We start from the raw sequence: 26,290 nt of genomic DNA, 5'->3' as shown, positions 1-26,290 counted from the left end.
CAGTCTGTAAATTGTCCCACTGTTGGAGTAAGGCTTACCTTTGGAAGAGGTGATATGGAGCTTATTTTACCACGCTGCTCCATTATAGGCTAGTGGATATATATGACATGTGACAAATATTTTCACCGATACATGCAGGCTTCCACAGTGTGTTGTCCTTCACCGTCAACCAAAAAATTAACTAATGAAAATTCAGGAGTGTTTGCTCAGGTTTAAACCGCAGTGATCGGTTAAGATTAACGTGTTCACTGAGTCATCTCGACTCAGTTTAATACAATTTATATGTTGGCTTAAGCCCAAAAATAACGTATTATGTACAAAAACGCATCCGAAATTACCTCTGAACTCTTCTAGTTACCTTATTTATAATAGTCTTAATACAATCGAACGTACAGCTTAAAATCGAATATCAGTTGCCTCTTGTCAATTACTCGGAACATCTTTGATATGACAAATAAAGAGTTCCTTATTACAATAACTATTGAACAATGAACAATAAACGAACGTGCCCGTTCAGATCAGGCGGAAATTGGCACGTAGTCAATGTTTAGCAGATGATAAATAAATAACTGTGAGACCAGAGACTGTGTCTGATACCTTTTGTTCGGTTGAGTTCCCATTGTGAAGTTATTGTAAGGGTTCGATTTTTAAAAATTACAATTTTGATTAAACCTCTCGGATACTGCTGATATGATTTGATTTTTTTCTGTAATCTATAATTAATTTCAAATGAAGATTTCATAATTGATTCTACTTTTGAATTAATAATTTATTTATTAAAATGATTTATAGAGTTGTGTGTGTGTGTTTGTCGCGTCACATAGATTTCGAATAATAAATGTTTTTATTTTTTAATTATTTATATTACGTAGGCAAATAAGCCACCTGATGGTAAGCAGTCACCACTGCCATTTTAAAGACTTGTACTAGATTTATAATAAAAAATAATAATGATAGTAATTATAAATAATAATAATTAATCATTTACATTGTATTTAATGGTGCTAGGGCATTGTAGTGGTGGTAGGGCTTTGTGCAAGCTCGTCTGGGTAAGTACCACTCACTCATCAGATATTCAACCGCAAAACAGCGGTACTTGGTATTGTTGTGTTCCGAACAAAGGCTATAACATCATAGTTCCCAAGATTGGTGGCGCATTGGCGATGTAAGCGATGGTTAACATTTCTTATAATACCAATGTCTATGGGCGTTGGTGTCTTACCCTCAGGTGGCCCATTTGCTCGTCCACCTATCTATACTTTAAAAAAACAGTATAAATAAAAGTTATTAGTACTAACAATAAAGAAAGCCCTTTTTAATGAAACGCTGATATTATTGTTTGTACCTAATTCAGTGTAATATTGTTTATGTTTCAAGCTTCGCTTCGAATGTTTGTTTTCAATCAGCGTAAAAACACTCCGCTTTTGTTTTATCGCGGGCCATGGTTAGAAAATAAATAACATTTTTTTCGGAAATTTGATTATTTGGTGTGCCGCTCAAAATCGTAATGGATTAAAATTTTTGATTGATTTTTATTGTTTGTAAGTCTTGTTTGGTTTTAAGAAAGGTCGTGAAATATTATTTTAATTGCATATATATTATTACGCCTAAATGATTTGTTCATCACTAGGACTTTGTGCACGTCCATTTGGAAAGGTACCACCCACTCATCACATATTCTACCACCAAGCAGCAGTACTAAGTGTTGTTGGGTTCCTGTTTGAAGGGTGAGTCTGCCAGTAACATAACATCTTAGTTCCCAAGGTTAGTGGCATTGACGATGTAACGATCGGTTAAAATTTCTTACCAATGTCCATGGGTGTTGTTGGACCATTTGCCCGCCTACCTATTTTATAAAAAAAAAGAACCCGAATTCTGATCCGTTGTCTGATTGCGTAAGCTCTCCAAATGTCCTTCAACCTTTCAACCTTCAAATGACTACAAATATATGAACGTATTAAGATAATCAGTTGACATATTTTTTGTTACGTCTGACACTGCCCTGACAGCTGATTTAGAAAGACCTTTATTATGTTCTTTGCTACGAATATTTGTTTGAAAGCAAACAATATATCTCTAAAAATTTCTTGTATACTTTTAATATAAGGCACATAACTATTATTGTATATAAGATTATATACATAATAATAGATTTAATATTTACTAATATTAAAAATGCGACAGTGAATTTTTTTATTTGTTTGTTACATTTTCACGTCTTAACTACTCAACCGACCATCATGAAATTTAGCATGCACGTTGTCTGGAGTATAGAAATAGACATAGTAACTAACACCCCTCGTCCCTCAAGCGGACGTCACCGTGAAAATTAATTGTATGTAATTATTAAAAGTATATATGATTAATGAAAAAGAGTAGCCTCTTCTAAGAGGTACATGCGGTTTCATTTCTTCTCAATGAAAATTACATTTTGAATTTATATTTCATTTTATACGATTCAGAAATACTTAAAAGAGTCTCTACAAAACTTCATTAAATTCGGGTGTTTTTTATTATCTGTTTTTTGAAGTTGTTCTATAATTATTTAAAAGTAACATTTAGAATTAAGGAACAGCCTTGATTTTCATAATCGCATGTGTCCCATGCGATATGGCACTACCGGAGAAGTTACAGGACCATTTTTTATGATTTTTAGGTACGGAGTCAGTCTCCTACCTACCTAACCTAATAACCTTTTATTGACCTGATCTTGGGTGTGAATCTAGGACCTCGTTATCTGCAGCCTTATGAACTGGTCACGAGGCCAATGAAACAGCCACCTTTTATATGTATGACGGGCCATTTTGCGGGGTTAGTAGATACTTGCCTTTCACACCGAAGGTTGTGGGTTCGATCCCCACCCAGAACAGATATTTGTGTGCATGAACATGTCTGTTTGTCCTGAGTCTAGGTGTGATTATCTATATAAGTATGTATTTGCAAAAGAAAAGTAGTATATATAGTATTTCAGTTGTCTGGTTTTCATAGAACAATCTCTGCTTAGTTTGGGATCAGATGGCCGTATTTGAATAATGTCCCAGGATATTATTATTATTATATATAAATGTCTACCCGTCACGTTAATGGTAACCTTAAAAGTTTATATGGTCTTATATTGTCACTCATTATTTGCGCTGAATTGGAAAAGGTCCGGACCGAGATTCACGACATTCAATTGTCAAGTTCGATTTGAAAGGGCTTAGTTAAGTGGATCATTTCGACTACGCTTACTTTCGCTTGACAATTTGTAAAATTACTTAAATTTGTTCGAATTGTCTAAAAGTTAAGGGATGTTTTGTTATTTCGTGTGTGTACTAAATGGCTATTATAAAACTAATTACTTGAGAGATGAAAGCACACTTTAGAAATGACACAATATCTATTAAAAACATGATTGGTTCCCTTCGCGGGTTTTTTTCAGCTCTTCCATACCGTTTCCCAAGCCGGGAATCGATGGTAGTGGACAAATTAAGCATCACGTTCTTTAGCCTCTGGATATTAGTGGCTTTTTGGTTATATTAACAACTTTGGTTATGTAAGGAATGGTTAAAATTTATAACGGCACCAATATTTATAAGGGTAGGCGACCATTTCCCACGAGGTGGCCCGTCCGTGCATATTTATTTTATAAAGAAATATAAGTTATTTACATAAAAGAACAGCTGATGGTGACACAAACACGCCGCTTGAACATATTAAGATATCATCCTATTATATTGCCTGTTACATCGTCTTTCGGAGCATTTCTGTAAAATAATCCAATAATGTTGGGGCTCTGTGTCAAAGTTTATGAAATTTCAGGACTTTTGTTTAATATCATTCGTTCTGTTGTGCATAAAGCTTTGGTATATTTTTTAAAGCGTAACCTTTTTATAGAAGTAAATTTATAAAATAACTAGCTTTCGCCCGAAGCTTCGTCTGCATATGGGGGGTGGGAGGTGGCAGATATTAGGTACTCTTTGTCCTTATTTGTACCCCTATCAACATGAATGCAAAACCTCATAACGATTTACTGTGTGGTTGAGATATAAAAGCGTAACAAACAAACTAGTAAACAAACTTTCACATTTATAATATAAGTTAGAATATAAAATTACTCATTAGCCAATTGCTCATCTTGTGATGGAAAATTGTGATGGAACTTATTCTATACATTTTCCTGTAGCTTCTGGAACAGCTATAACATTGATTTACAGCAAGCAAAAAGTATTGATACAATTTAATTCACATATCAAATTATATTTATAAATTTAACAGTCTGTGGCGAGAGCTTGTACAAGCGCATCTGGGTAAGTACTACCCACATCATCATATATTCTACCGCCAAACAGCAATACTCGGTATTATTGCGCTCTAATTTGAAAGGTGTAAATAAGCCAGTAATGCGTAAATGAGCCAGTGTAACTACAGGCACGAGGGACATAACGTCTTAATTCCCTAGATTGGTGATTCGTTGACGATGTAATCGATGGTTAATATATGTTACAATACCAATGTCTATGGGCTGTGGTAACCGCTTACCATCATCTGCCAGTCCAAGTCACTAAATCAAGAGATGTAATATTTTTTGCATAACAACTCAATGCTCGCTTTATCTTTGGCCACGACAAATCGTAAGACGTTAGATCGAGGCACGCGTGGTCTCAGGATGCGCTCATTGTAGATATTCGTCTCTTTATTATCCTCAATACAAAAAACCCATCCATTGTACTATCCCTGTCTATCTCCTGCCCTTTGTCGTTGAATTGAACGAGATGACCGCATTTTGAGAAATGTCTGAATTATGATAAGTATATATTTTCTTGTCGATATCAAGAAGCGCTCGAGTTTGTTAATTTCTTATCACGTGAAGTAAATAACCACAGTGTACAGGGTTGCTACCCTGGTAGGCACCCTAGTTTATATATATATATATATATTTGGGTATCTTTTCCAAATCGATATAGAAGTGGATCCAGCAACTTATACAACCGTTTCTTACCCGGAGCTATTTTATATTTCAACCAATCGCAGACTCTCATGCCATTTTAGTTGACTTCTACGACATGCAGTATACAACAGCTATTTTATATATTATGGCCTTCACATACTCTTCTTTGAATTAAGATGCAATTCGTGAGGTGATCTACAGTTTTTTAATAGATTGAATTTTAATTTAAAAGTAATAACTATGCATTTAAAGTAATTTTCTACTAAACCATTTCTAGAAGATTTTTGAAATGACTTGAAATGTATAAATTATAACTTAAAACTACTAAAAGTACAATACACACTTACAAACACAAAAACACACTCACACACGCACGAACTCGCATACTTATTCATTAGATTTTCATCTGCTAATAGTGTTACTTTACTTACGGTCTTCAAGTTAATAATTTAATATATGTTTAAGATAATTGTGTAATCTTATTTTGGGTTTTATTAAATGTCATATAATACTTAATACAATAAAGTAAATTAATGTTAACTGTTAAATTATTAATGAAATAAAAAAAAACAAATTACTTATATGACGTTAATACTGAGTGATGTCAAAAAAGCCAGCTAGTATGACAAAATTTCAAGCATTCTATATTACATAGACGAGATTAATCTTTGAAGGCAGGTTCACTAATCAACGAATAGAGTTTGAAGCTTTCCTTTGATCAATTTTCTCCGGGACTCGTAGTATAAGCCGTAAATTTAGTTTGAGGAGGAAAATTCTTAAAATTAATTTCAAATTGTGAATAATATTAATGTTTAAACTGGCTGTTAGGCAAATTTTTTATGTCATTACAAGGAGGCAGTTTTTTTCCTTTAAATGTCAAATGTCAAATGTAAAAGTCTTTAATCTAATGATAAGGAAGGGGAAATAGAGCTAGCAAATATAACAAGTGTTAAAATTTAAAATTTTGCTATAGTTTTGGAGCTTAAAACCTTTTCTGTGTCGATATCTTGCTAACGTTTTTATATTTAAGGTATTAATTTCTGCTTGTTATTTGTTAGCTAAAATATAAACTATTTTATTTCACCTTATCAAATTTAATAAGGTAAGAAAAATTATAAAGTGTCTAAATTTTCCTTTTTGTTCAGAACGTTTGTTATTTAAGGAGAAATACTCATAAGAGACTTATATTATAAGGCTCTTATAATGTGACGTCAGGTTATTTGCCTAAAAATTACATTACATTGTTTGACGAGCTGGTTGGCCTGATTGGTAGATACTTGCCTTTCACGCCGATGGTTATTGGTTCGATTCTCACCTAGGACAGACATTTGAGTGCATGAACATGTCAGTTTTCCCTAAGTCTGGGTGTAATTATCTATATAAGTATGTATTTACAAAAGAAAAGTAGTATATAGAGTATATCAGTTGTGTGGTTTCATAGTACAAGCTCTGCTTAATTTGGGATCAAATGGCCGTGTGTGAATAATGACTCAGGATATTATTATTATTGTTGTTATTAGAACAGCGAGGTTCCGGCAAAGTAAAACCACTCCGATTCTGCCAACGGGTGTCGGGATCTTTCGTTAAGCTCATCCCTGACGCAAATAACCGTCTCGTCATTTACAAATCTTATTTCTTATGTTTACACAATGCCCGACCCCAAACAAATAGATTAAGGATAAATGAATAATGGATTATCATAGTGTTATTATTAGTCTTACAATTTATGTGACCTATTGTAATTTTAAATATAGTCTCGTATAAACTCTTACTATTGTATATTATTGAGCTTGACGGATGTTCATAGACGCGTTATTTAAAATATATTATAAAACAAAAAGTAAATTTGAAAATCGAAGTATTAAAAAAATAAAAATAATATTGGTTGTTCTGCTTTAGCACTTTAATGATTTAAAAATAGAATAATTTTAAAGAATAACAAAAGTAAAAATCAATTATTTTTATTTTTATTGAACGAGTTACTTTTTTATACAAGGTAATCGCTATCAGACCGTGACCATTTCCAACCAGCCAGTAACGGTCATATTGTGTTATAAACCTAAATAAGTTGAAGTTTAATTATATTATAAGATTTTTTAGATGATAACCTAGACTAAGAACAAAGAGTGAAACAACACCTTTTGTTTTAATTTACAACAGGACCGCAAATGAAGCCCTTGATATTAAACGTTTATACCTGACCAAAGATATTGTTACTAAGTATAATAAAATAAATGTTACTCAGTTAATGCGCAGTCAACGATGGAATCTAAAATATTATATCTGTACCCATAACTAATAAAATTCATTAAATTTTCATCTTTTTTATGTTCATGTACAACCGCCTTAATAACTCCACGCCTAAGAATTCTTTCGTGTAATTAAAAAAAAAAAACTTCTCGGAATTTAATTTCATAGACGACGTGCTAACGAACAATTACAGCCCTTTTGATAATTTTATTTTAAGAATTAAATATAATTATTCTTAATATTTGGGATATTTTCAAGATTTATTTTTTGATAATTTAGGAGCATTTTAACGATTTGAGTGTTTTATTTGCGTTTTTTGCCAGTCATATTTTTAAATTTGATTTTCGTTCTATCTTAGCTACAGCGGCCATTTTCAATGGAGCCTCCAATGGAAACAATTAGGATATATTATGAAGGATTATATGTCCTTACTTTCGAGAGGGCATTAAATACGAAATCGCTTTGTTAATCTAGTAACCAGTCGACCTGTACTTTAAATTAAAATTGGCATAATTGTTGGATTTTTCTGTTGAGGAATTTCTAGTAACATCTAGGAATTGGGATTAAAGCAATTTTTCCTATGCCTCAAAAAATCTAGATCCGGTTGTTTCGAATTGCACTTCTAAAGGACTGAATGAGATAATAGAATGTCTGAATAAATCCTGCAAATTTTTTGAGGACATTTTAAATATAATTTCGCCAAACATTTTTGTTTAGATGACAACACCAACCGCAGAACGGTTTCACGGTAACCGCAAAATGAGTTAAACCTCGAAGTTCAAATTATAATCGTGTGGTATTCCAAGGTAATTGTTTTCAATGGTAGTTGTAATGGTTTTTGGGCTCGTCTATTACTTAGATACAGATTATGTGGCATCCTATTAGCTTGTTTTTTTAATACTATATGTAAGCGGAGGAGCATATGGGCCACCTGAATGTAAGTGGTCACCAAACGCCCATCTGCTTTGTAAGAAATATTAACCATCACTTACGTCGCCAATGCGCCACCAACCTTGGGAACTAAGATGTTATGTCCCTTGTGCCTGTAATTACACTAGCTCACCCTTCAAATTGGAATATAACAATACCAAGTACTGCTGTTTTGCGGTAGAATATCTGATGAATGGGTGGTATCTACCCAGACGAGCACTAAGCCCTACACCTCAGAATTGTTATATTTCTATTTATATAAAAAAGAAGGCAGACTGATAAATTTGTCGCCTGGTGGTAAATAGTCATCATGAAGTATAAACATAATAATTTGAGCTCTAAGAAATATTATTACATCGTTAATGCGTTACAGTTAATATTTCCATATATGGGAACTAACATGCCGTCCCTTGTGCCTGTAGTAACAGTAGTTTACTCACCCTTCACCCTTATAAGCGTGGCACTTTCCTAGATGGCCTTGCCTAGAGCCACCAAGTAAATAATAGTAATATACTCTAATAATGAACCAAAATCAAAAGGATAAGCTATTTACGCAGTTTATTAATTTATCCTTAGAAATAAAGTTTTACTCTGTTTTGTCGAATTATTGCTTATTTTATTCGAAATCTTGATGAATTTCGAATATCTGTATAATGTTTGAAAAATCAATTATTGAATAAAAGGTTTTATCGTCTCTCGAATTTACAAGCCAGTACATTTTTCTTAGTATCATTACTATTTCTAATTCGTTTATTTTTTTTTTTCATAATCATAAATGAGTATTATATATTAATAAACGAAATATATAATAATAATATTCAGAAGAATACATATTGCTTTGTATAAAGCAAATAATGAAAATAATAAATGCCAAGGTCTATTGTTCACGGTAAATTTTTCACACTTCACTTATAATTAGTATCTTATTGTGATAAAGTTTATTTATTTATTTATTAAGAATAAGGTAATTTATGTAAGACTTTAATTTTTGTTCAACTCAAACTCAAGATCTAAATTGACGTGTAACGAGAAAAATATCGTCCGAGTTTTTTAAATAAGGTAATAACAGGTCCCACGATACGAATTCACAAGCGAAAAGCTAAAAATCTATATAAAATAAAAATAATATAAATTAAAAACGGACGCTACTGTATTAATTTGCCTTCATGTGCTATAACGAAGTTAAGATTGATAATTTGAACACATTAGTTGGATGATGTTAAAGATTATCTTAATATACTCAGTTGGACATTTTTTTTATACAAATATTAAGATTAAAATATATAAATCCCAGTGGTGTTTGCTCAGATATGAACCAGTCCTTTCAAGGTTAAGATTCAGGTCTTCTATCCACTAGATCTAGAATCTTGGAAAGTGTAACTCAATATTAACATATCGTATATCGAAACCCGATACAGATCATTACGGCAATGTGAAAACTGCCATAGATTAATAAAATCATTTGCATTATAACTTTCATAAACGTAACGAGGAGATCAAGTCTCCGAATAGAGACCATGACCCGGGAAAAGAGAATTCGAATTGTTGGACTTGAGGAAGACAGTGAAAAGTCGTTGGACTAAGAGAGCCCAGGATCACTCAGAGTGGTACCAATTAAAAAAGTTCATAACCCAGCAGTAGACCTTTAAAGACACATGAAAAGGCAATTTACAATTTACAAGCTGTAAGTAAAGTAAGCTAACAACCTGTTATCTCATTGCTGAGCCAAGGCCTCCTCTTCTCTTAAGAGCAGATTCGAGGCTTATTCTCATGCTGTAATGTTGATAAATTACAAACTTTGCCACGTGGTTTCTCCCACGTTATGTTTCGATTTCGAAGCATGTATGCTTATTTTATAAACATGAAGTAATATCTAACTATAGCAATAAATGAAGAGGCGTTTGATTGTAATGCTTAACTGAAAAACGATTAAAAATATATGTAACATATAAGATATACCAGAAGATGTTGCGCGTTTCGGAAGGTTTTGCTATATAATATTGTTATATAAATAGATGCGCTTGGCAGTTTCACGTGCTTTGATTTAGCCTATTGACGTGAGAAAGGAGAACTTCATATTCTTGTTATCCGTATAATTATGATAACTGATTATAATTGGTAGTATTTAACACTAGCGCATCCACATAAAATTCGCACCTTATATCTAGCCACTAGACCAACAAGGCATTACGATGCACGTAAAGTGTTTCTTTTTTTAATTTAAATATCAATTTAAGAAGTTTTCCTACAGCCAAAATCACGTTCCATTTTACATTACAATGACATTTTTTATAATATTTACAGTTTCATACGTTTTTTTCGTACATTTTTTGATATGAAAGATAAAGATAATCTACTCTCTCTTTCTAGACTTCGCTTACGTTATCAATAAACAAAACAAGGTTACAATAATTGGCAAAACAACTTCGGTACCAAGGAGGGTACAATTAATGTAGGAGTACACTATTGAGTTTGGCCACATTTAGTTTTGAAATTAATATTTAGATTATACCGGTGGTACTTTGTGCAAGCTTTGTGCAAACAGCAAAACTTTATATTTCTGTGTTCGTGTTTAAGCGATATTTTATTCAAGTAGGCAATTACTTTGGATTGATTTATAAGGTTTTATTTAAATGAAAGCACCAGTTTGAAATGTAGATTCTATGGAGAAGAACCGGCAAGAAAATGTAGTTACTTTTGTCGTTGGCGTTGCAAGGATGTAAACATAGCATTGAAAGTTAAAGTGATACTGGCTACGGGCAAAGTTGACTCACCTATTAATCTATGAAACTGATACTCAAACATAAATGAGAAAGTGAGACAGAAAATACGATCTCTCATTAATCAGACAAGTAGAGACATGGACCCACTTAATTTAATAGATTACACAACAAATAAGGTTGACCAGAGAATGTTTATCAGTGAACAAACATGAGTCATTTGTTTGGAACCCTTCAAGCCTTGAATGCCCTGATCGATCAGTAATCTTATTAAAGAGAGGATTAATCAAAAAAAGAACTCTATTTGTTTCGTGATTCCGAATTAATCACATATAGAGTGGAATTGATTGAACAATATTGAGTTTTGTGTATAAATAGTTTGAGCTCTTGATTTAGGTCGCGTTTGCGCTGGAGATGTTTGTGATAATAGCATTTTATTCTCGTAGGGCTCTGGGCAAGCCAGTAATGGAAGCAATCACATCTGATACCGTGTACTGAGTAATTCTGGCTTAAAAGATTATAATTACGATGTATGTAATTAGAGGATGTTAAAGGGTTTTTTTTAAATAATATTATAAAAATAATAATCTATTCTTACTTTATAAAGCAGTACAAATATTAAAGCCTTCCCAAAACTTTGACCTAATATTATAAGATTTTCTCGGTGATGCGGTCAATGCTATTGATTCAATAACAACGAGTCGTCAAACCAGTCGTACAACTGATTGTCACACTGGTCCGGCAACTTGTTGCACAATTCCTGACATAATCATTAAACGCACTGCCGGTTCGACTAAGAATTTTTCTATTATCATATTAAAGTATGGTACAATACACAAATGCATTTGTTTAAAAAAAAGAATTAAGTGTCGAACCTGATTTATGATCATTTGCGGTTTAAATCATAATTTTTTTAGCAAAAAGATTTGTTAAAATCTAATCTCTAGGCTTAACATATAAAAGTGCTTAGTGGCGGTTTAGTAAAACATTGATTTCTATTTATCATAATTGATTTGTCATTTAAAAAAAAAGACACAGCATTGTTTAACTAATCACCTGCTAAATCTTTATAATTAATATATAATAATCTTAAATATCTTAAGATTAATAAGGATAGCCCCTCCCTCAAGTGCAAATAAATATTTTACAACACAAGTAAGTACGTATTATACAAAGATATAAGCAATAGCAATAATATTTACAACTATGAGTTAATCTTAAGAAATTGTGTAAGTATGTGTGATTGTGTGGATGGAGGTGCATATGTTTATTAGCGTTTATGTGTGAGCCAGCTTGTTACTTTAAACTGTTTATTCTGTATTGGCCTTACACATATATATATATATATATATATATGTATAAAAGTTGTATATATATATATATATACAACTTACGAATATTACATCAATAATGACAAAAAGAGAGAAATGAGTGTAACTATATAGAGGCTAAGCAATGTTTATAAGGAAGGCTGTTATTATCTACATGTACTATATCTTAGGCTTTATTTTTGAGATAATTAATTAAAATTCTTAAGTCAGTCAGATGTAAAGAATATTAATGTACACAGAGTTTAGCTTAAAGCCGGTTCTTCTTAATTCAGGGATTTTATTTTCATTTCAGAACCTATAGGAGTTTTTACTTTGTGATCAAAAATAAGCTTCATGCGTTTATATTGGATTAAGATAAGAATAATGGATTTTAGTTTTATCTTCATATAAATAAATATTAACTTAAAGTTATGTTATCAGTTTTTGGCTTGCTCGTTATGTTAGAAAGGGTTTTAGGTATAAAAAATGTCACCTATGTCGTTCCTGGGGGTTCAAGCTTGCTTCATACTAAATTTTGTTAAAATCGGTTCAGTGGCTTAAATAACCGATTAAAGCGATAAAGCCGTCTTTTGTAAATGTAATGCAATAAAGCATATTTGAATTCGTAAAGCTTATAATAATGTACAAATTATAAAAATAAGTAGTACAAATAATTGAAATGATAAGTGTATCACTAAACAAATACATGTTCCTAGCTGCACGGAAGTGTGACGTCACAAAGTCACTCGGCCGTAATCAAGGCTAAGGACTAAACACAAGAACATTTAATCACTAACATTCTCTTTTTGTATAGTATAGGTAGGCGGACGAGCATATGGACCACCTGATGGTACGTGGTCACTAACGCCCATAGACATTGGCATTGTAAGAAATGTTAACCATCGCTTACATCGCCAATGCGCCACCAACCTTGGGAACTAAGATTATAAGTCCCTTGTGCCTGTAATTACATTACCCCCCTCACCCTTCAAACCGGAACACAAAAATACAAAGTACTGCTGTAGAATATTTGATGGGTGGTACCTACCCAGACGAGCTTGCACAAAGCCCTACCACCAGTTTTAGTTTCGTTACGATCGCTTGGCATCGTCACTTAAATGTATCCATATGTTTAAATATATAATATTATTCATTTTATTGTAAGTCCAGTTTTGATGGCGATAAATCCACTGTTTTTTTTCGACGGTTCTTCTGAATTATCAATTGAAAACAAAAAAAATACATAAAAATATAATCTATGCTATTGTATGCCTTGATTGCCTCGTTGGTGGCTTAGTTGGTGGGTTAGTGGCTTGATGTAAGGCCGCAGACCCGGAGGTCCCGGGTTCAATTCCCAGGTCGGGCCAATAAAAAGTTATTGGTTTTTTCTGTCAGAAAATTCTCAGTAGCAGCCCGGAGTCTGAAAGTTGGAAGTGTGTATACCCCCGTGCCTCGGAAAGCACGTCAAGCCGTTGATCCTACGCCTGAACTCTTTCCGGTCGTACCGGGTTGCCATCCCATCGGATTATGAGAGTAAGGGATTAAAGAGCGCACCTGTGTTTGCGCACACACTTGTGCACTATAATATTTCCTGCGTAGTTGGCTAATCTCTCTTTAGATTGGCCGCCGTGGCCGGAATCGGTCTGGAGGATATTATTATTATGCCTGTACTGTTAGAACATATATCATATGTTACAATAGTTTAAGATCTCAGACGCAAAATGTCGCATCTTAGAAAATACAATTATTATTGCATTCAAAAATCTTATCGTCATTAATACGAACGGTGTTACAAGCAACCGCTTGTTAAAAGTTGAAACATCTAACTCTAAACATCTCACAAGTCACAATGATACAGGAACGGTCCGGTTGCAGCAAATTGAGGAAGCGCTAATAGACTCAGTAAATAGATATAACGTCATACGATGCTCTTGTATGGACCACGATCGCCCACTGACTCAATTACTTCAACATACTATTAGTGAATATTTAAACATTTTATATAATATGATAATGCTAACTATATCGTTTGTGTAATTGGTGGTAGGGATTTGTGCAACCTCGTCTGGGTATTCATCAGACATTCTCCTCCCAAACAGCAATACTTAGTAGTTTGAAGCATGAGTGAGCACTGACGACAGGCATAGTAACATATCTTGCGGCCTTAATTATGCCACGCTAAGCAACGTTTATAAGTAAGAATTAGGTTATTCCGTCAAAAATTCCCAGTAGCACCCCGAAGCTTTGCAGAGCACGATAACGTCCTGCCCATGAAATCTTTCTGGTCGTGTTACTTTTATCATTTCATTACATTTTGCGAGTGAGGGAATAGAGAGTACACTCGTGTTCGCGTATAAATTTCTCCTACATAATATATCCTGCGCAGTTGGTTAGTCTCTCTTCTAGTCGCTGGTAGAGAATATCGAGACCGAAATCAGTCGTAAGATCATCGTCATTTTTTAAATATAGCTTATAATTTAAAAAATACGCTCTAATACGCACACAAAAAAAAATAACTTTTTTCCAATGATGACTAGTGCACTTACTATACCAAATGAGCTCAACTCAAATCACTCATAGTTTTAGAAGTGTTTATTGCGTATTTTCACTACTGGCTGCCGTTATTGTATTATATTATAATCAGATTTGCATGATTGATACTAAAATATACTTTATTCATTAAAAACACTTTTGAACAATTTTACAAGATTTAATTAAACGTAAATGTATCGGACCACCGGCTTGGAATTAATCTAGATGATCCGACAAAGAACTCAGTACGTACTGTTTTACTAATTAAATTAAATATAAGGATTACACAATTACACAAAGAAATATGTTACACGAGTACTTATTATAAACATTAAACCTTGTAAAACATCTGCTCCAAATTTATTAGTAACAGCCTGTGAATGTCCCACTGCTGGGCTAAGACCTCCTCTCCTTTATTTGAGGAGAAGGTTTTTGGAGGTTATTCCACCTCGCTGATCCAATGCCGGTTGGTGGAATACACACGAGACAGAATTTCAGTAAAATTAGACACATGCAGGTTTCCTTACGATGTTTTCCTTCATCGTCAAGCACGAGATGAATTATAACACAAATTAAAATCATGAAAATTCAGTAGTGCTTGCCCGGGCTTAAACCCACGATTATCGGTTAAGATTCACGCTTTCTTACCATTGGGCCATCTCGACTATCCAAATTTATTAAAATACTCAATGCATACTTACAAACAGAATGGAGTCGAAAGGCAATCGAGTGGTACAAAGTACTTGCATCAAAGGTTGCGATTTAGAAAGCGAACAAGCCATCGAATTTACATACAGTTATTTACAAACGCTTATATATTTATAATGAATTAATCTCGTGCTCGGTGCTGAAGGAAAGCATCTTGAGGAAACCTTCACGTGTCTGATGTACATCTGTCAAAAGTGTATCCAACCAGCATTACAATAAGATCTAACCCATTTCAAAAGGAGAAGAGGCCATCACTTCGACAGTTACAATCTCTTACATTATTGTATTCCAAAAAACACCGTTTAATACAAATTAGAAGAATGACAACGTTCTTAAGATGAAATATGAGATAAAGCTATTCTAACACAATTACAACACAAACTATATAGAATATATATATAATTATATACATATATTTTAGTTCAACTAGTGCCGTTAACGTGAACGTAATACGTTTGCGTTTTAAACTCGCAATATGTGTTCAGTGCAAATATTCAATGACCTACAAAACTGAAACGCAAAATGAAATTATTAATCTTTGGAGACTTGTTTTTTGATAATATAAACAAATATAATCTTCACTCTTGTCATTCATTAATAGAAGAAGCCAGTGGGACATTAAAATGATACTTAAGGTTATACCAAAAATTATAAGAGAACGTATAGAATACATTTTATCCAATCGAATAGAATAGTATTCCCACGTAATAGTCAAATATTAAATCGTGAAAATGGAGAATTAGGAATGAAGAAAATTACTTATTTCCGTTCCTTCGTCTAAGTCATGAAATATTCATGTTAGTGTCTAGAGAAATTTATCAACTGGAGTCTTTCGAGAGCTCACTACATCACGCGGGACGATTGCATATCGTTTACTTACTTTCTATTTCATTGAGATTCGTGAAAATATATTTAAAACTGTATATATATATATATATATATATATATATATATATATATATAGTTTTACTATTTCACTACTTCTCTCGAGTGTTTACTATTTCAATATATAATATTAAATATTTCCTTTTTTTTCAATGAAAATATCGAAAAATATACGTAATTTATAAATAGAGAATTCATTGTAAATGAGTGCGAATATACCGAACATTTTAAGCATATTTTTTGGTTATTATAGATCATCATAAGCTGGTGTCAGCACGACGTGTCACCTTTAATAAATAATTGTTTTCGCTACGCTATCCAATGTTCGCGTTCTACATAGAGGGTCTATAAGGGTATTTGCGTCTTGAAGTTTTAGTTTATCATCATCATCACAGTTTTCTTTATACTGGGTATATATCTCTCTATTCATTGAAATTAAGTAAAAAGTCGTTCTAATAATAATTAAGCAATTTCATTTTATTGTGACTATATTTAATTCTGAGATCCTGATAACCTTAACTAAAATCTTCGAAGACCGACGTAATTTTTTCATTTTCAAAGTATAATTCGTATTCTTCCAAGCATTTCTAGCAAGGCTATTTATAATAATAATTTATAAATATGCAACAGGCTATCAACTCATTTGTTATGCACAGAACGATTGCTATTTAACCCATTATGGACAAACCGAGAACACTGATTCGATGTTCCTGTTAGCGATGCACATCAAATACTGGCGATGGTAACATTGAGTTTCCTAAAACATTTCCACAAGCAAGTAACATTCCTCAGACGGACACAAACATTAATCACGGATGGAGCTCGAACACACGATCTTTGTCACGAAAGACAAGTTTGTTTATCACGGCGCACTGTTTTTTGTATTATTTGGTATGCAATGAATCAATCCAAATAAAAATATTAGTTATTCATGTACTCATTTTTTTTCCTTTATAAAATGAGTAGTCGGACGGGCGTATGGACTATTGGGTAGTTTTTCCAAGAGAGAGCTGAATATAATAAGCTGGTTCTTCCTAAATGGCTGCTTGCCAGTCCGGGTTTGGGCCTCGGGGTTGCCTCCTTTACCCGGGCAGTTCCTCACTGGCAAGTACACTTGCCGTGTCTTTTTATTTTGGCCCGAAGGGCCAGGGTCTCAATGATCCAGTGGTTCAGGCATCCCGAGAGAAACAATGTCATTATTCTATCTTTTGGTCGATAGATGGCGCTGCTTGTACATTGAATCGCGCTATAATTTAGCAAGTTTGACATAACTGTGAAAAAAATATTTCCGGGCTTATTTATAGATGTGAGTTTCTTTATATGTACCACCATAATTTTTAAATAACAGCACAGATTTGAATGTATCGATAGAATCCTTACATTATCCTGACACTGGCTATAAACTCATTCACTCATCCATTCAGGGTTGGTGTTAAATAAACTTGAAATTATAATTGAATTGTATTTATTCCAGTTATTTGAAACTGATATTAATAGTCTCCCCGATTTCGTTGGTTTATTTATCATGACGTAACATGTTATGATCGAGGCATTGGAAGTTGTTCAAAGACCATTACATTGTTTTTTTTTTTATGATACTTAAAACAACGACAGTGTATCCAATATTATTTATACATCTATTTACCGAATGTATAAAGTACGTATTTAGTTAGGCATAGCTTGGGTTGTATAGAATTCCATTAAGGCACGTACTGATCCGTAGAAATGGATTCGATCGAAATAAGGGTATTCTATTTAGGACTTTGAGAATTTACATTTGACTATGATGTTTTTTATCATTTTCAGTTGCAAAAAAAAACGTTTAAAAACACATTTATGTATTAATAGAACAAGACCAAGGACAATAAAATTATTATGAAACCATTTAGTACTATAACGTACATATTTCAATTGAATTCCGGCTATATAATGTCATGTCATGTCATATCACAAAATTAATATATGTTTCATTTTTACAGGTAAAGACGGAGTTGGAGTTCAGTTCGATATCAAGATATCAGGCGAGAATATGAAATTAATTGAATTATAATTGAATTCATTAAATAAACACAAAAACTTAAAATATAACTCGTAGATCTTGATATAAGCGCATGGAAAACAAACGAACTCAATTGTTTGTTACGCTTTAAGATCTTAACTGCTTAACTGATCTTCATGAAATTTTGCTTACGCGTTGTCTAGGGGACCGAAAATTGCATAGGGTATCCAACCAACCTTGGGAACTAAAATGTTATGTCCCTTGTGCCTGTCATTACACTGGCTCACTCACTCTTCAAACTGGAACACGGCAATACCAAGTAGTTCTGTTTTGCGGTAGAATATCTGAAGAGTGGATGGTACTTACCCAGACGAGCTTGCACATAACCAAACCACCAAGTATCTAGATAATCATAGACTGTTGAAAAAACTTACTTAAGATAAATTCAAATCTTTGACGAGCCGATTGGCGTGGTTGATAGATACTTGCCTATCACGCCGAAGGTTGTGGGTTCGATTTCCACCCAGAACAGACATGAGTGCATGAACATGTCTGTTTGTCCTGAGTCTGGGTGTAATTATCTATATAAGTATGTATTTACAAAAGAAAAGTAGTATACGTAGTTTATCAGTTGTCTGGTTTCCATAGCACAAGCTTTGTACAAGCTTAATTTGGGATCAGATGGCCTTGTTTGTGAAAAATGTCCCAGGATATTATTATTATTAAATCTTTATATAGGTCTTAAGGTAATAAGATTATTGGCTTTATAACAAATACATAACTAATTCATAGTCATAACAGTAGACTAGTTTTAAAACAAAACTTCAATGCCACGATTGGTCCCTTAAGTGTTATATATATTAAGGACGAACACGAAATACCTCCGTATATAAATCAAAGTTATAAATCCTTACACAACGATTATATTATGATGCTTGTCACGACAAACATAAGCTAAATGCTAAAGGTATGAAATAACAATTTCATTTGAATTGTTCATATAATAAAAGATTCAATTGTATTCGATGCTATAAATAACAAAATAACATCGATAATTTTATATTGAACAATATGTAAAGTTAAAAGTCATGCTAAAAAACATTATAAGGCTTTTTATACTAAACAGCCCTTTTGAAGGGCTTGTAAGAGCCTACTTGAATAAACTATATTTAGATCTTATTGAATATTCGAATTTAGAATCCCATTTAAAATACATAACGCACAAAAATTGAATTTTCTCTGCTGCTTATAAAACAAAAAAGTCCAAACTTCTCACGGGTAAAATTTATAATACAATGTCATAATGTTGACTTGACGAGCCGATTGGCGTGGTTGTTGGATGCTTGCCTTTCACGCCGAAGGTTGTGGGTTCGATCATGTCTGTTTGTCCTGAGTCTGGGTGTAATTATCTATATAAGTATGTATTTACAAAAGAAAAATAGTATGTGTAGTATATCAGTTGTCTGGTTTCCATAGCACTAGCTCTGTACAAGCTTAATTTGGGATCAGATGGCCGTGTGTGAAAACTATCCCAGGATATTATTTATATTATAATTATTATTATAATGTTTAAACAATGATATATAAACAAATATAACACATTCGATTTGAGTAATGAATCAAACAATACGTCTTATTGTTTTATTATAATAAAAAAATATTTAGTCTTTGGTCGCGAAACATGAAACCTATTATAAACATTATCATTGCCTTAATTAATAAAAAAAAAACATACAAAAATCTTATCTCATTATAACATTAGGATAATTAAAAAAGACTACAAAAATATCACCACCTTGATGTTATTTTTGCGAATGATTTATTTGGTTTAATAGCTGCGATTGAAGCGCACCCTTCATACCACTAACATAAAAAAGCCACATACTATATAATTGTCAAACGTATTTAAAATTGTGTTCAAAATGAAAGCGATCTTGATTGCAAAATAAAAGTGAAAATATATTGCGTATCTTTTGCTTTATTTTTGGTTGATCATTTTTTAACCAGACATAATGAACGCCATAGTTCTTCAATTAACATGGTGTAAGATTAACATCACTGGCTTACCATTATAACTCTTAATGAACTGTATGTTCTAGTAACGCGGACATTTATTTTGTTTAACCTTAAATATATTATAAGTTTAGAGTTTATACAAAAAATATCTTATATACTACATGGTACCGTTTTGAATAATGTTTTCATGTATGGTTGCGTTTTATTAATTATATAAAGTACTCATAACAATCTACTTTCATAATTTTATTCTTATAAGTAAGATATTCATTTTTGAGATTAGATAAGTGTACACCATAAACTTTGCTTAAATTATATCTTTTTTAAACAAGGGATTGTATAAAACTACTATAAATTAAACGAAGTTTCATCATCTACATTTACTGGAAAAGTAATTAAGTGGTGTTTCTTGAAGAAATTCAAAAAGATTTTTCGTTACTTAGGCTACCGAGATTGAAAAGGTGCTATTATGTTGACCATGAAGGTTTTTCGCCACGGAACGTCATCGTTTTATTTGCAGGCTGCATTTTAAAAAGTATGATTTAAAAAAGTTCTTTAAGATTTAAATTTTTTGTTTTCTAAATGTTTTGATGCTATGAGAGTAATATTCCAAGGTCATATGTAGGCTCAATAGTGTATTTGGGACACCGTATACATATAGACATACTAATACGAGTATTTAATACATATTATGTCTTATCCTATTTTTTTTCTTGTTTATCTTATGGCCGCATTCTGTTCAACGGATAATAGAAATGTATATGAGGGGTAATTCAGACGGCGTAAAAACTCGTATAATCTTCATGTACCAGTTGAAATTCTGACACCAGTGGATATACGAATCGGTGTCGAGGTAGCGTAGTGGAATAAACTCCTAACTCTCTCTTCGAGAGAAGGAGTAAGCCCAGAACTGGGATGTTATTTACAGTCGTTGAAAAGTTTCTTCTAAATTTTAGGGCTTTGTGACAGGTCCACGTGGAGTATAACATGGGGTAATTATTTATTTCAACAATAAACGTCATTACCTTTTATTACTACGTTCTTTGTATTATTACGGTTTTAAACGTCAATTAGACAGTGTAATTATAGACAAGAGTAAAACAGTCTTTATTAACAATAAAAGCCGCATGAGTCCAATATACGTTACGTCAAAATATGTCAGTATCGGAAGTGCTTAAAAATGGAACAGTTTCTCGTACAATATACTCAAAGCGTTATCAGAGGCACGTAAAGGACAAAACGGCTCGGTTCTAGTTCTTAAAATCGATCGATAAATCAATCACTCACCACCTATAGGGCTTTTCTATAAGAACTAACTCGAAACTCATCGCAGAAAACGGTCGTGAAATGTCCGAAAGTGATATGCGACATTCACTATAATAATTGTAACATTTCAAGAATCAAAATAAAGAAAACAAGCATCAAAATAGTATATCACCATAAGTCGTTTGTCAATATTTCACGGATGAGTGAAGTGTATTCTTAGAGAATAGTATTGCAGGATTACCAACCTATCTACTTTTATATTTTTTATGGTTACCGTACTTATAATAAATGTTGCTTAATTTGTTTATTAACGCTTGAATAATTCTTTTTAATTACGCTTCAAAGTAATTACCTGACTGTGCTGTTTCCTCCCTGTTTGCGCCTATTTCATCTCATTTTTAGGGTACGACCTTTTGTTATTAAAAACGGGCACTGACGTAGCACATTTTAAAGTTTTGCAATTTCACTTTTCATTCTGCGATTCAATGGAAAAACTTCTTTGAGATTTTCATAATTACATTTCTTTAACAAACAATTGTGATCAACGATCATTGACGTCATTATTGCTTCTTATTGAAATGTCAACTTAAAAAAATGAAACAAGCTACTTTTATAGTGCTATAATAAAAATAATATACCAATAAATAACATAAACACTTTTTATTTGTATATATTTTAAACCTTAAAATAAATAATTATTATGTAAATGAATGCATTAAACACACAAAAGTAAAACACACATTTGTTACTGTATATTTTAAAAAAAAACTTGATACGATAAATCTTTCGATACTGTAATATACTCGATAAACATTAATATTACTTATGCATGCTATACAGCAGTTTGTTACGGAAAAAAAACGAGCCAACTTACACTACCATTATTACTCGTAAAGATTTATAAATGACGGACAAACACATGCTTAATATGAAGTGTAACGTGAAGTTTACGTAACATTGGCGTGAGGCGGTAGCGCGTTGCACGCATTTAACGATGTGGTATGAGATGCGAGGGATGAAATGACAGCGGATGAAACTGTCACGCGTATCAATACACGAACAAATGTGAGCGTTTGGCACATAGCAATTGTCGAATTGAATTGTCGGCCATATTGTATGGAAAAAAAACATGTATTTGATTTATCGCGTGATCAATTGTTTTGGAAGCGAAGACGACTCGTTTAACTTAATACTCGTAATAGAATGTTTTTTTTTCTATTTAAGCATAAGCATTAGAAAGTATAATTTTAAACGATACATAAAAGAAACGTTGCAATTAAGTACGACTGTAAATTTTTATTGACATTAGGAATCATATAAAGATCATGAGAAGTTACTATAGTTCTATTTACTGGAGTAATCACAAGAATTGATATCTAAATAAGTCATGTGTAACAGTCTCAGTTAGCCCCTATCGTGTACTGATCTCACGCACACGTTAACGCACTTGCAATAACAAATCTTACGCTTACGTTACCTGACACTCGAAATCTTACGCTTACCCATCTGACGCTCGGAATCTCAATTACCATATACCTAAAAAACACAATCTCATCAATCAACAAATCGCTTATAACTTGGTCTAAAAAACGAAGAAAGTGTTTCATTCGGTCGGGTGCGGCGCGTGAGTTCCGACACCGTTTCCGACCAAAGCGTGCGCTGTTTAAATTGCATAATGTCATATGTGTCAGCAATATCATGTTTTGCTTGCGGATATATGTAACTATATAATATTGACAATAAACCAGTATTGCATTTAGGAAAGAAAGTGTGAAATGTGAAAATTTTACATAAAAGTATTATTATTATTAAATAACTTTATTGCACACTCAAAAGGAAAAAAAGACAAATACAAGTAAAAAAGAAAAAGAAAGAAAATAAAACTTAAGAATAGTAATGCTATATAAACATAATTGCGGTCTGTAAAATGATGCATGCCAAGGGCGGTCGTATCACTCAAGTAGTGATCTCTTCCAGACAACCCTTTTTTTATCGTTGGAAAAACGTGTTACGCGTGTCCTCCTCGGGAACAGTGGGGGGGTGGGTCCAAGTGCGTTTAAGGCGTCATTAAGGCCTTAATGTAAATAATTATTACGTTACTATATTCCAATCATTATAAGTTGTTATTTGTCATGTATTGATTGAGTGTGTACATAAAAAAACAACAGAATTCCTTATTGAAATACTCGTAAAAAATTTGATAATTTCTGTTTAAATTAAGAACTTTGAGTTTTTAAGTGAATTATGTTACTTTAAGAAGATTTTTTAAAATATTTGCATAACTGCCAGCTCCATCTAAAGCGCCAAATCATACTTTTTATAGAAAGGGAAATTTTCTTTGTTTTTTTATGTCTAGATTAACGTACTTTTACTTATTTATTTATTCTTTAATACACTTCTATTCACAAAACATTTTACTAACGTTATAAATAACGTGACATAGCTACACACGAAATAGTCGGATATTTTATTTCGAGGCATTTTTTTCAAATTAATTACTATATGTAAAAGACTTCTACATTATTTTTTCTTTCTTGTTAATATTATTATGTCTTATTAATCATACATAAATGTCTTTGTTTACCAAGTTGTTCGGTATAATATTATAATGATTAGGTTTTTTACTATTAAAGATATTGTTGTCAGCAACTTCTTATATTAATTATAAATGTTCAATCAATCAAAAGATTTTTATTTAATTAGGTTTTTTACGAGTACTTGAATCATCAAGCTCTACCAACGGTTCGGAACATGGATTCTACCAGGAGGAACCAGCAAGAAACTCAGTAGTTACTCTAGTTTTTTTTACAAAAATACAAATTTTTATTAATTACTTAAACTTAATTCCTGCACGAGATCCAGCTATCATTTAATCCACGCATTTTGTCAGACATATATTAAGTAACAGAGTATCAGGCTTTACTAATAAGATTATTTTTGATAACTAATTTAAGCCTGTTTTGTGGCAACTCATGAATAGACTTCGGAATTTTATTAAAAATGCGTATACCTAGCTATAAAATGTATGGGTATATATATATATATTTTATTAATGCATTGTGTGGTTTGCCTCAGCATATATATATATAATAAAATAAATATATATATATATATATGATGCATTAAATGCATTAAGACGAAATGTATTTTACAACGAGCGTTTAATTATTAAAAGATGGTATTACTTAAAACGAAATATAAAATAAAGTTGCATTGAGTGCAATCGGGGGCTTCATCGCTTTTATGTCTTAACCGATCATCATGAAATTTACATACTAATAATCGCAAACACGTTATCAGGAATGCATTTTTTTATAGTATAGGTTGGCGGACGAGCATATGGGCCACCTGATGGTAAGTGGTCACCAACGTCCATAGACATTGACATTGTTAGAAATGTTAACCATCGCTTATATCACCAATGCACCACCAACCTTGGGAACTAAGATGTTATGTCCCTTGTGCGTGTAATTACACTGTGCCAACTCACCCTTCAAACCGGAACACAACAATATCAAGTATTGCTGTTTTGCGGTAGAATATCTGAATAGGTGCATGAAAGGTACCTAACGCCTACAGGGTGGTAACTCATTATAAATAAAACAATCCACGATTTCAATATCTGATGCCTAACAATTTCAGTTAACTAACATTACACAACATTGTGAATATATCTGTTGACAAAATATATTATTGAAAAATTGCTACACGTGCTTATCAATATGAAAAAAAAATCCAATTTATTTTACGGAGATGAAGCTTAACAGTTCATTGATCTTGCGATAATCACTATTCTCTTAATAGTTAACCGGCAATACCGGCTATGACATTTGATTTATACACACAGTTATTCGTGATGAATTGGGCTATAATATCATAATATCAAGCATTCCGACCAAAACTATACTTAATGTTATAAAGATGGATAGTGTTAATAATGTGCTTATTTCAGAAACTACAATTCGATTTCAAAATTTATTTATTATTTCTTCTTTATTATTAATTCTTTCTATAACTATAATTTTTTACCTTTGATTCTTACCTTCTGGTTTTGTTTCGAATTCTTACTCCGTTCAAGCTGTCCGATTATGGAAGAAAGTACCTGAGCATATAAGAAAAGCCACTTCAAAATTTACTTTCAAGACTAGTCTCCGTGAGCATATTTTGTCAGATAGTTCTCTTCATCTTTGACATCTTTGACATAAATAATATATATATATAATTTACATATATATATATATATATATATATATACTGGTTGACTGGTAGAGAATGCCTTTAGTCCGGCATTAAGTCCACCTTTTGTCCTACTACACAATGTATGGTGGTCAAAAAAGTACATATTTAAATAAATAAAATAAATAATGTTGATGTTTCTTAACAGCCAGTATTCGGTGACGTGAGCGAAAGTTCGTGCATAGACGCAGTTTGAAAAAATATGCCCTTACCATCATTTTACCGTATTCTTACAAAGATTAAAAACAGTTATTATATAGTACTATTATAGCGTGAAATTATAATACCACTACATAACATGTTTCCAAAACATCTTAGAATTAATGATATGTTCGTGTAATCGCTTTGAATATTGACACGATGCTATGTCGGTCGTTAATTTTTATAAGGCCGTACACACAACTATATTTCATTGATTGCGTGTCAAGGATGAAGAAGCTATTTATAGGCAGGTGATTTTATTTTAAAATTATTACATATATTGTTTGTAATTAAGAAAAATAGGAAG

General features: G+C 32.4%; 1 protein-coding gene across 4 annotated transcripts in view; it reads left to right on the top strand.

Annotated features, from left to right (window-relative positions):
- LOC126771576 (Ig-like and fibronectin type-III domain-containing protein 2) overlaps positions 1-26,290 on the top strand; it is a 139,957-nt gene that overhangs the window by 15,775 nt on the left and 97,892 nt on the right. The gene's annotated exons all lie outside the window — the stretch shown is intronic.

The sequence above is a fragment of the Nymphalis io genome, chromosome 11 (assembly GCF_905147045.1).
Source record: "Nymphalis io chromosome 11, ilAglIoxx1.1, whole genome shotgun sequence".
Lineage (NCBI taxonomy): Eukaryota > Metazoa > Arthropoda > Insecta > Lepidoptera > Nymphalidae > Nymphalis > Nymphalis io.
Note: the sequence above shows the minus strand (reverse complement) of the source record. Positions and strands in the feature narration are given on the sequence as shown.